A 12,490-nucleotide genomic window follows, 5' to 3' on the forward strand; every position below is an offset into this window, starting at 1 on the left:
TGAGCCAGTCTTCTGGATGGAAAACACAGATGAACAAAATCTCTCAGGGCAGGTTATGCAGCATCAGCACATCTGGGCATGGTGCTTTGCTGATGCTATTTTACATTTTGCTCTTTGTGTCTTTAGGTTACACTTGGCTTCCATCAGAATTCAATTGATTCTTACTTCTTAAATAAGAAACAAAGAAAATAAACAAAAAAAAAAAAGAGCCATTTTTGGAGAAGTAAAATTAAATTTTGCTACTGTATCACCAGATTTATTAATGGTTATCAGATTTTACACCTAATTCTATCAGGAAAATTCAGTGTGTGCTGCTCTGCTCCATGGCTTTGTCAGGTTCCAGGATTCCACAGGAGTTTCCCATTGCTTGAGTGTCTGCCATAAATACCAGGAAGCTGACTATTTCCATCCTCACTTCCATGTGGTTGCAGTCCATCAGAAAACCAGGAGAAAACTGGATGGGGCTGACAGCTTCTGCTTCCAAAGTAGTGAGGAGGGGACCACAAGTGATGCAGGAGGCAGTGGAAAGGCAAAACCAGGTGTGGAAACCTGCAGAGTGCCTCCTGCTAGGAGCTGGCCTTTTGGGGAGCTTTCACCTTGAAAAACCTTGAACAGAGAGGGAAGGATGAGGCATTTGCTCCAGGCAGATGTGTACAGATGTTTCTGGATATAAAGATTATTCCCTCTGACCAAGACCTTTTGGGAATCTCCTCCAATGAACGCTGTGGTCAGTGGCAAAACCCTACATTTATTCAGATATATCCCTGAGAGGCAGCTGGGGAACTCTTCCCACAGGATGATCCCCACCTTTCTGTAAAGCCTTGAGCAGCTGGGCTGGGCTCTGCTTCCCTGGGAACAGCATCCAAGGATCCAGCCCTGAGCCTGCGACTTCCTTGAGGATGGTTTGGGATTGAGGAAGGTTTGAGAGGGGCAGGGAAGCATCGTGGGCTCCCAGATTGTTCTGTGAGGGTCAGCATGGAAAGGCTCTCATGAGGAGGGGGTGAGGGTGCTCTTGCAAGACAAGGATTACCAATTCCCTTGGAACCAGGGGCTGGGAAGCAGCTTGTTTGGAAAATGGTGCTACCATTCCTCCTGGGGTCCAGAGGGTCTGGTACTCTGTGTCCTGGTGGGTGAGGAGGAGAATTATGGAATCACACAAAATCATTTGGGTTGGAAAGGACCTCTGGGATCATCAGCTCCAACCCTTGATCTACTCCCAATGGCATCCTGGGCTGGCTCAGGAACAGCGTGGCCAGCAGGTCCAGGGAAGGGATTCTGCCCCTGTGCTCAGCTCTGGGGAGGCCACAGCTTGAGTCCTGTGTCCAGTTCTGGGCCCCTCAGGAAGTTCAGGAAGGAGCTTGAGGTGCTGGAGCAGGTCCAGAGAAGAGCAAGGAGGCTGTGAAGGGATCCAGCACAAGTGCTGTGAGGAAGGGCTGAGGGAGCTGGGGGTGTTGAGGCTGGAGAAGAGGAGGCTCAGGGGAGACCTCATCACTCTCTCCAACTCCCTGAAAGGAGGTTGGAGCCAGGGGGGGGTTGGGCTCTTTTCCCAGGCAACTCTCAGCAAGACAAGAGGGCACAAAAGGTCTCAAGTTGTGCCAGGGGAGGTTTAGGTTGGAGATGAGAAAGAATTTCTTTCTGGAGAGGGTGATCAGGCATTGGAATGGGCTGCCCAGGGAAGTAGTGGATTCTCCGTGTCTGGAGATATTTCAGAAGAGACTGAATGTGGCACTGAGTGCCATGGGCTGGGAACCACGGGGGAGTGGATCAAGGGTTGGATTTGATGATCGCAGAGCTCCTTTCCAACCCAAATGGTTCTGGGATTCTGACAGGACTGATGGGGGAATGGATTCCAGCTGGAGGAGGGGAGATTGAGGTTGGATGTGAGGAAGAATTTCTTCCCCATGATGGTGGTGAGACCCTGGCACAGGTTGCCCAGAGAGGTGGTGGAAGCCCCATCCATCCCTGGAAGTTTTTAGGGTCAGGCTGGATGGGGCTTGCAGCAACCTGGGCTGGTGGGAGGTGTCCCTGCCCATGCAGGGTTTGGACCTGGATGAGCTTTAAGGTCCCTTCCAACCCAAACCATTCCATGATTCCCACTTCATGGAACCTCTCCTGGTGTTTTCTCCCAACCTTTCAGTCTCTCTCCCTTCCTCCCTGCTTCATCCTCCCCTGGCAGGGTGGTGAGGAATGGCAGAGAGCATCTGTCCCCTGGTTACTGCCCCAAGCCCTGAGATGCTGCTGGGGCTGCAGCTGCTGGGTTTGCCCAGGTGGGAGTCAGAACCCCAGGAGCTGAGCTGAGACTGAGCTGTGGGAGTGTTTTCAGGTGAGCTCAGAAGTGTGCTGGGGATGGGCATTTCCTGAGCAGCCTCAGTTCTCCTTTCTCTGGTGTTTTTGCTGAAGTTTCATGGCAGAACTTGGGGCTTTTTGCAGGAGCCTGAAGCAGCAGCTGAGCTTCAGAAGCACCCGGAGCCTCAGCCCTGGCAAGGCTTTTGGTGAGCTCTTCAAATTTATTTTCTTTGCCAGATTTCTGTTGATGCTTTGGCCGAGGGTGGGAAAACACCTGGGTCACTTTAACTAGGATCAAAATAAACTGCTGTGTTTGCTGGAGCACACAAGGCTTAAGGTGTGGAGTAGAAACTCCTGTCCCCTGGCTGTGAGCAGCTCAGCTCAGAGAGGGATCAGCTCTGCAGTACCATGGTAGTGTCAGGCTGTAGCTGTCTGATTGTTGGCTCCAACTGTGCCACCCTGTGCCACCTTGGAGCTCCTCCTGCCACTCTTTTCCCTCCAGGACCCTGTCAGAAATGTGCTGCTAGGTGGACTCCATCCACCCCTGGGGAGGTGCCAGCTGGAAATGTGGTGCCTGGGTGCATTTCAAAGCAAGGCTCCATCACCGTGGCCTCAGATCCTGGCTTTGTGGGCTCAGCCATGGAGCAGGACTCCAGACAAGCCCCAGCAGGAACCATCCCTCCCCACGGTGCCAGGCTGTCCCACCAGCCTTAATTACTGGTTAATTAGAGCAGAACAAAGAGATGAAAGAGATGGGACCTACTCTGGGCTGCAGGAGGGTGCAAGGACTGGCTGCCACGAGCAGGGAGGAGGAAGGCTTGGTTGCCAGCACCGAGTTAGGGCAACTATTAGTTTAGCTCTAATTCCTGCTAAGACCTCAGAGAAGGGCAGAGTTGGCCCCAGATACAAAGGAATTTATCTGTGCCTACTGGCTCACTTTCTGAGTAATGAAAAGTATGTGAATGCAAGGCAGGGATTGCAGGAACAAGGCAAGTCTGGTTTTAGGGACCATTTTTTTTTTATTATTATTATTATTTTTATTTTTTTCAGCTTATTTTTTTCTCGTGGGTGAAGCTAGGATCAAAGCCTCTAATGTGCAATCCAGACATCTGTATTGATGTAATGATTTAGGTCATCATCAGAAGGAAAAAATGTTATTATGTATTAATGTTATTAGGTATTATGTACAATGTATTATGAGAAGTCATCAAATCATCTGCTTTAGAGTCAGGGATCTGGAAGTTGAGTTAGGAGCAAGTGGATAATCTGAAACTGAAAGGTCAGCCAGCAAATTAGAATCATAGAATCATAGAATAGGCTGGGTTGGAAGGGACCTCAGAGATCATCAAGTCCAACCCTTGATCAACTACTGCCACAGTCACTAGACTATGGCACTGAGTGCCATATCGAGTCGCTTTTTAAATGTCTCCAGGGACGAAGAGTCCAACGCCTCCCCAGGCAGCCCGTTCCAATGTCTGATCACCCTTTCCATGAAAAAATTCTTTCTAATATCCAATCTGAACTTCCCCCGGCACAATTTAAGACCATGCCCTCTTGTCTTGCTGAGAGTTGCCTGGGAAAAGAGCCCAACCCCCCCCTGGCTCCAACCTCCTTTCAGGTAGTTGTAGAGAGCAATGAGGTCTCCCCTGAGCCTCCTCTTCTTTAGGCTGAACAGCCCCAGCTCCCTCAGCCTCTCCTCATAGGAACTGTGTTCGAGTCCCTTCACCAGCTTGGTTGCCCTCCTTTGGACCTGTTCAAGGACCTCAATATCCTTCTTGAACTGAGGGGCCCAGAACTGAACACAGTACTCAAGGTGTGGCCTTACCAGGGCTGAGTATAGGGGCAGAATCACCTCCTTGGACCTGCTGGTGACGCTGTTTCTGATACATGCCAGGATGCCATTGGCCTTCTTGGCCACCTGGGCACACTGCTGGCTCATGGTCACCTTCCTGTCAATCCAGACTCCCAGGTCCCTTTCTGCCTGGCTGCTCTCCAACCACTCTGTGCCCAGCCTGGAGCTCCCCATGGGGTTGTTGTGGCCAAAGTGCAGGACCCGGCACTTGGCCTTGTTGAAGCTCATCCCATTGGAGTCAGCCCAGCTCTCCAGTCTGTCCAGGTCCCTCTGCAGAATCCTCCTGCCTTCCAGCTGATCAACACTTCTCCCCAGCTTGGTGTCATCAGCAAACTTGCTGATGATGGACTCAATCCCCTCATCCAAGTCATCAATGAAGATATTGAACAGGACTGGGCCCAGCACTGATCCCTGGGGGACACCGCTGGTGACCAGCTGCCAACTGGAAGCAGCCCCATTCAGCACCACTCTCTGGGCCTGGCCCTCCAGCCAATTCTTAACCCAGTGCAGAGTACGCTTGTCCAAGCTGTGGGCAGACAGCTTAGGTTTAACCCCTGCTTCTAATAGTGGATAAAATCTGCCTTGCCCCACAGAAGTCCTTATATCCTACCTGGGATTCACCATCCTTGTGCAAGAGTCTTCTCAGATCCTGGTTCCAGTAGTAGAGTGAGGTTGGAAGCCCAGGCTGGACACAGATCTGTCCCAAGGAGCATGGCAGAGCTGAGTTGCACATGTTCTAGAAAGCCCTGGACACTGATTCTGAAGAGATATTTAAAAAAAAAGAAAATAAAGGATAAAAAAAAAGAAAAAAGAAAAAGAGAGAAAAAAGAAAAGAAAAAAAAAAGGCTGTTTTATAATGGCTTTCAGCTCGTTATTCTGGAAACATTTTTATACTGAAATTCTCATTAAAAGTAGAGCTTTTTAAACTGAAAGCTTTTATAGCATAGAGTTGTGGTGCACAGCAAACTTGCCCCCTAAAAGCCATGCACAAGTTTTTGGTCAGGTTTGACAAAGAGTGCCATGAGAAGACAGAAAAAAAAAACCAAGTATTTTCAGGAAATAAGAATGAAAAATCATTTATTTATACCTCAGCTGAGCAGAAGGAAGTTTTGTTTGTTTGCCTGACCCACACAACCATCACACAGATTTGGGTTGGGTTCTTTTTTCCTGCTGTTGTTTGGGAACAGCTAAAAGGCAAAGAGGAATAACAAGTTCTGGGTGACTTCCCAAGTCATGAACTGGGGCTATCCCTGAGGTGTTGTGGAAAACATAAGAAATGGGACACAGAATTATGAAGTCCCACACTTCCAACACTCCACAGGGGATTCACTAGGTTGGAATTTCTTGTCCTTGGGCCAGCAGGTGTTAGGGAAAGCATCTTAGGCATTTGTGACTTCATAGGAAATGATTCCATAAACTCCACCAGACTGGTAATTTAAGTATGGATCCAGGCAATGCCATTCTTAATAAAAAACTAGTGACTGACATTCCATTTCATTGTAACCTTCTTAGGATAAATGCCATTTTTCCACAGAAACCCCTAAAGTGGGTATTTCTGAAATCTCTCTGATAGATCTTCATCAGTTTCTCTTCCCTTTGTCTCAGCTTCTCTTCTCTTTAAGGGTCAAATGGCCAAGTGAGTTGCTAATGCTGGGCAACAAACTCTTAAAATAGTAGTTCCTAGGCTTTTTAAGTTTGTCAATATTCTGATTTTTTTTCCAAAGGAGGTGCTTCCTCTGGTGGAGTCAACAGAAGGTACTAGAGTTGATATTTCTTGTGTTTTGTGGATTTTTTAGAAACAGCCCTTGACCCATGAACTGATCCAGCTGAGAGTTGGTAGATGGGGTGATGTTACTCATGAATCCACTGCAACTCATTTTCATCTGCTGATGCTTATTCTTCCACCTTGTAAAAGAATCAGTTCTTGGAAAAATCAGATTTCTCCCAGTTTGGAAAGGAACTGATACTGCAGCCTGGTAAATTTACTGCTTTTTTTGGGCTCTGTAGCAGCTCTGCTGATTGCCTGGATTACAGTCTGTTTGTATCTCATTTTGGATTTATCTCTGGTGATATTTAATGAAATGAAGAATTACTTGGAGCTCTAGGGACCAACCACTTCATCAAACAACAGCAGTGCAGATCCCAGACACAGATGTGCAAAGAAAACCTCACCAGGTTCCTCTGTACTTAATATTTGCTGAAAGTTTCTCATAGCCAAAGGTTTAGGTAGTGATTATACAGGAAGCATGTGGGGAAAAATTTCCATGTTCTGCTTTGGGGACAGAATTGCACTTCTTGGATCAAGGTTTGTGTATCCCTGAAGATATTCCCTGAGTCAGGATGCTGAGTCTGGAGTAGTGACTGAGCAAGGCTCTCCGTGGATTCCTGTGGGAAGGAATCAGCTTCTGGTGGTTCTTGGCTTTCATGGGTTGTGAAATTCAAACTAGAGATGTGCAGAGGAAGGAGGGCAAAGCACCTTTGTTGCCACTCAGTTAAAATGAGCTCTTCAATCTAACTTTTAATTAGAGGTGAGGATTATATGTAGAACTTGGGTCTGCCAAACTTTACTGATGTTGCTTTTCCAGGGGGAAATAATGACTCCAGTGTTTAGTTTACTTTATAATTTCTAGTTGTTTTATCTTCTCTTTCAAGTAAACAAATAAAAGTTTTATCTTCCCTTTAAAGTAAACAAATAAAAGTGTGCACAAGATTGTGCCATTTGACTGTTCCCAAGGCTCAATAGCAAAAAACCCCCAGAGATCATGAGTCTGAGATTTATTCTGATTTTATCTGCCTTTGTGTAACAAGATGTTGGAATGAAAACCATGAGAGACTGTGCTGGGACCCCCTGACTGACAGAGATGGAGCTGACCAAAGGAACTTTGCTTTTTCCCTTGTTCCCTGCCCTGTAAGAAATCAGAATTATCCTGGGCCCTGCTCAGAACCCTCCCATCCCTGCAGCTCAGCAAACCAAAGAGGAATTTACTGGAGCACTTGCTAAGTTGGGATCCTCCATCTGGACTCACCCATGTCTGTCCAGCTGGGAGTCTTAGCCTATTTTATTTTTTTTTTACATTAAGTTGTTTATACATTTCCCAGAAATGGGAAAAGTTCCTGGCATTTGATGTATGTCAGGGTTTAACACTGGCCTGGCAATTAAACCAAGTACCAGACGCTCTCTGTTAATCTCTCTCTCCTCCTTGATAAAGAAAGGAGAGAGAATAAGGGAGAGAGACTGATGGGTTGGAAACTAAACTACACAGCTTTAATGAAACAGGAATGATAAATAGGAAAAATGACTAAATCTATACAAATATACAGGAAAATGGAAACCACATTCTTCCCCCTTTTCCCCCAGTAACTCTCACGTCACCCCCGAGGCTGCAGGGCAGCCCTGGGAAAGTCCAGGCTGGAATCCTGGGGTCAGCAGCAGTTGGAGCTGGAGGCAGGAACACACAGATATGGGCTGGGATGGATCAGGAGCACAGGCAGAGGAAGGGATGGAATCCTCCCAGGATGCCGGGTGAAGGAAGGGAAGCAGGAAATCAGGAAATCTGGCTGGGCCCTCGTGATGCCTCAGATTTATCCTGAGTATGAGGTGTATGGGATGGAATCCTCTGTTTGGTCAATTCTGGCATCTCTCTTGTCCCTTCCTCCCCAAAGGAGGCTGCAGGTGGGACCTCTTTATTCCTTCTGGAGGGTAAAATGTTCCTCAGAGCTGAGCAGTGGCCTTGGCTCTGCACACCAGGCTCCAGCAGTAACTCTAAACATCAAGTGTTATCAGTCCTAGAAGCACACACTGTCTGAGAAACTTGCTGTTCATTTCAGCAAGTGCAACTACTTAAAGAGACTGAGCTAAAAGCAAAAGTACAGGACAGAAAGTCACCTTTATCCTGGCCCAAACCAGGACAATGTAGAAGTTTAAACAAGCTTCATGAAGTTAATTCTATAGTAAAGGTTGAACCAGGTAAGTCCTGGAAGGAGGCTTATAAAAAATCAGTATTGCTATGAGCAGTGGGTTTAATAAGTGAAGGTTTAATATTGAATTCCCTGGTATCTAATGAGATGATAACAATTTTAAAGAGATTTATGGAAACAGCATCTTGAAAATCCTCATTCCTTTGTCTTGAAGTTGCATGAGGAGATCAGGATTTGTTAGGAACACAGATAAATCACAGCTGTTTAGGAGACCCAGCTAACAACTTGTAGGGAGGAAGAGAAGGTTTCAACTTGAGACACTTTGGAAGCTGTCTAAAGACACCCTGGGATGCTCAGGTTTTCTCACCATTTTTACAAGAGGCAGCAGGGAACCCTCTTTAGAAAACTCAGGCCTCTTCTTGTGGTGCCTAGCACCACAAATACTAATTCTTTGTCCCAAAGCATACCTCATATTGCCTGATTTTATAGCAAAATATCAAAGCTCAGCTGGGCAGAGAGTGCTGATAACAGCAGCTTTCAAAGCTTTCCTCCAGATGAAGCATCTGTCCCCCTGCTGCTGCCCCAGTGTCTATAAAACCCACTGTCATTAGCTCACTAAGTATTTTTTATTGTGTAAAATGAAGCCAGGAGCCTGCTGTGGTTTAGATTATTGTTCCATTTATTAATATTAAGCATAATTTCCCAAACAGGACCAGTAAATGAGAGCTGGCTTGTGGGGTTAGTGCTGTATGGGGACAGGCACTCAGCAGTTCTGCAGAATTCAGTCTCTGCTCAAGCTGCTGAAAATCTTATTATTTGAAAACATCAGAATTGCAGGGGTTTTTGTAATGATTACTTAGCAACTCTGGAAGAAATATATTCTTCTAAAGAAAGGCTTTATTATTTGTCTTTGGTTAGGAGCAATCCTATACTGTTGAAGGGGCTACAGATTAATACACAATATTAAGACACCATGTCTTACTTTTCAAGTAAAAGAAGAGAAATTGGTTTCTTTTCTGTTCTCTTTTCCTTTCCTATCCTTTGACATAAAATGAGGTCAGCAAAACATTCCTTCTTGGTTTTGTTTAATGTAACATCTCCAGACTTAGTTCATGGTTCTTTGAACCTTTGTGTTTCTCTTTTTTTTACCCTTAAAATCAGAGGAAAATGGGTTCCTTCAGTGCTAAAACTCCAGAAATGAGTCTGTCCTCATAGTGTTCATTTTATACACATCACCTGAAGGGATATCCTTCTATCCAGCTGTTTGATGGAATATCCCACACCCTTCCTGTGGTAGCAGAGGACTCCTTGGCACAGGATTTCCCTGGGGAGGGAAGCAGGGAAGCATCTTCTTACCAGCATCCTCTGCAGGATGACAGAAAGAGCAGGAGATTCCATGAAAATCAGGGAAGTATTTACCATTTTTATTCACATCCACACATTTATGCTGTGTTACATCCAGGAAGGTCAGAAAGATTCTATTTTTTCTGAGGGTTTCAGATGGACAATGTTCTCATGAGAATCCAGAAGGGTTTAATGAGGTTGTAGCTCTTCCACCTGGCCCTGGAAAGACCCCAGTTGCAGCCTGTGCACTGAGTGCCTTAATCTTTAATTAATTAATTTAATTTAATTAATTCTCTTGCTCAGCAGAGAAAATTATCTCTGGTTTCAGTGGGAGGGGATCTAGCTCTTAAACCTGCCTGTGTTAATTACTGAACTGAATCAATCAGGGAGTTGCTGGATGTGGCACCTCTGTCCTTCAGCCCCAGCTCCTCTCAAGCAATTCCCATGTTTATTTCTTGTATCTTCATCTGGAAAGAGTTCTAGATAGCAATCTCTTGCAATCCCAGCTGCTTAGGCTGGTGGAAATGATTGCTTTCCTACCAGCCCCAAGGCCTGAAATATCAAGGAGTATTTAGGCTATAATAGGATTTCCAGAACATCACTGCCACACTTACATTTCCTGGTAGCTTTGTCAAAGCAGAGGGGAGGGAATCTGCTCAGTTAAGTTCTAAGGAACCTTCACCCCACACCAATCATTTTGCTGCAAGGTTCTGAGGCTGTGAAAGTTTTTTTGAATCAATCTCTTGTGTCCTACCCACTGGAAGGCAGCAGACCTGGGCTATCCAGCCAAACTTTACTGTGATTTACCTCCTGCTGACCTGGTTTTGATTGAATCAGAGTGCTGGATCCCTCTTTTTTAGCTTCTTCACTTTGTCCTCCCTGACTGCTAAGGGTAAATCCTATATCTGGGACCTTTTCTCCTCACACACCCAGACCAGTGGGGAGAGGAACCTCTCCATAGGAACTGGACATTTCTTTTAAATGAAAACTTTGCTCTGGGATGCTTCTTACTTTGCTAGAGAGGGAAAGGAGCTCAGACAGAAGTAGCAGTAGCAAGTCAAGGCATCAGATTTGTCACCTGGACAAGAACTTGGGCTCTAAACTCAGTACTTTATAAGACTTTGCAATAAACCTATTTTAGAGCTTGAGTTGCAAATTTTAGAGCTTACAACAGATATGTCATGCTTTTGTCTCTCTTTCTTTTCCAAACTTCATTCCCTCCTCGAGCACAGGGGAAAATTTATCCCACAAAGCTGCAAGGTTTAAGGGTGGAAGAGCAAGGAGCTTGACCCAGAAGGAAGGGAGAGCCATGTCGTGATGAGGAAGAAGGAGACGCTTAATATAAGAATCCACCAAGCTCGTTTATTGTATTCCAAGTTCAGGTTAATATACTCTTGTTAATTAGCTCATACATATTGCAAAAGCTGAGCTCATGATTGGTGCTTTAATTTGAAAGTTAGTTTCATTCTCTGTTCCTTTTATTCACTGATACAGCCGTTTCTACATCTTGCTTTACTGACCACAATGTGTTGGGAAGCACGTACAAGGACACTTGAGCAGCACGTACAAGGACACTTGTGACTCTAAGGTTGGCAACTGCTGAACTTGTGCAACCTCAGCAAGTCAGAGAGAATCATAGAATCATAGAATAGGCTGGGTTGGAAGGGACCTCAGAGATCATTGAGTCCAACCCTTGATCAACTACCGCCACAGTCACTAGACTATGGCACTGAGTGCCATATCGAGTCGCTTTTTAAATGTCTCCAGGGACAAAGAGTCCACCACCTCCCCAGGCAGCCCCTTCCAATGTCTGATCACCCTTTCCGTGAAAAAATCCTTTCTAATATCCAATCTGAACTTCCCCCGGCACAATTTAAGACCCTGCCCTCTTGTCTTACTGAGAGTTGCCTGGGAAAAGAGCCCAACCCCCGCCTGGCTCCATCCTCCTTTCAGGGAGTTGTAGAGAGCAATGAGGTCTCCCCTGAGCCTCCTCTTCTTTAGGCTGAACAGCCCCAGCTCCCTCAGCCTCTCCTCATAGGACCTGTGTTCGAGTCCCTTCACCAGCCTGGTTGCCCTCCTTTGGACCTGTTCGAGGACCTCAATATCCTTCTTGAACTGAGGGGCCCAGAACTGAACACAGGACTCAAGGTGTGGCCTTACCAAGGCTGAGTATAGGGGCAGAATCACTTCCTTGGACCTGCTGGTGACGCTGTTTCTGATACATGCCAGGATGCCATTGGCCTTCTTGGCCACCTGGGCACACTGCTGGCTCATGGTCACCTTCCTGGCAATCCAGACTCCCAGGTCCCTTTCTGCCTGGCTGCTCTCCAACCAAAAAGAGCTTGCACTCTGACCCTTGCTAAGTTGTCTGCAGCTTTGGTCAAGTCCATATGTCCTTGTTCAGCTATCCAATCCTCCACAGAGCCAGGTGTAATTCATGGTGAAAGTTGTGGTGGGTAGGTCTGACCAGACCAGACTTGGTTTGCCACTCCCCCAGGTGCCCCAGCATTCCCCACAAGGTTCTGTTCTTCTGATTTTCTAATGTAATGAACCAAGTGTCCTGAAATTCCCTGCATACAGAGGGCCAAATTCAGACATGGAATTAACTGCTGCCATTTCCCTGAAGTCTGACAAGAGCTGGGCTCACCTCTCTCCCAACTTTTGCCCAATCTTAAGGCAGCTGAGTGCACATAAACTCAGAGTATGGATTAAATGCACCTCCAAACCAAGCTTAATACTTGGGCCATGCTGTAATACTATCAGAAAATCTGGATTCATTTTAAAACAAATGAAGCCCTGCAGCCCCTCAGCAGAATTCAGTGAAGAGGGCAGCTCAGTTCTGTACAGAAGCAAAGAATGAGCAGACATGGGGTTTGAAATAAAAAATATGTCTGACCTCATGAAATGGAAGCCTGGTGTTCTTGTGGCCACTTCAGCTCCCTCCCCATCTGCCCATTATTGCATTTCAGCAATTAAATGCAGCTAGCAAATATCACCTTCATTCTGGGACATGTGCTAATTAATAAATTTTGTATGTGGTTTGCTTAATTCCTCTAAAAAGATTTGCTTGGGGAGCAGTAAACACATGAA

This window comes from Calypte anna, chromosome 3 (assembly GCF_003957555.1).
Source record: "Calypte anna isolate BGI_N300 chromosome 3, bCalAnn1_v1.p, whole genome shotgun sequence".
Lineage (NCBI taxonomy): Eukaryota > Metazoa > Chordata > Aves > Apodiformes > Trochilidae > Calypte > Calypte anna.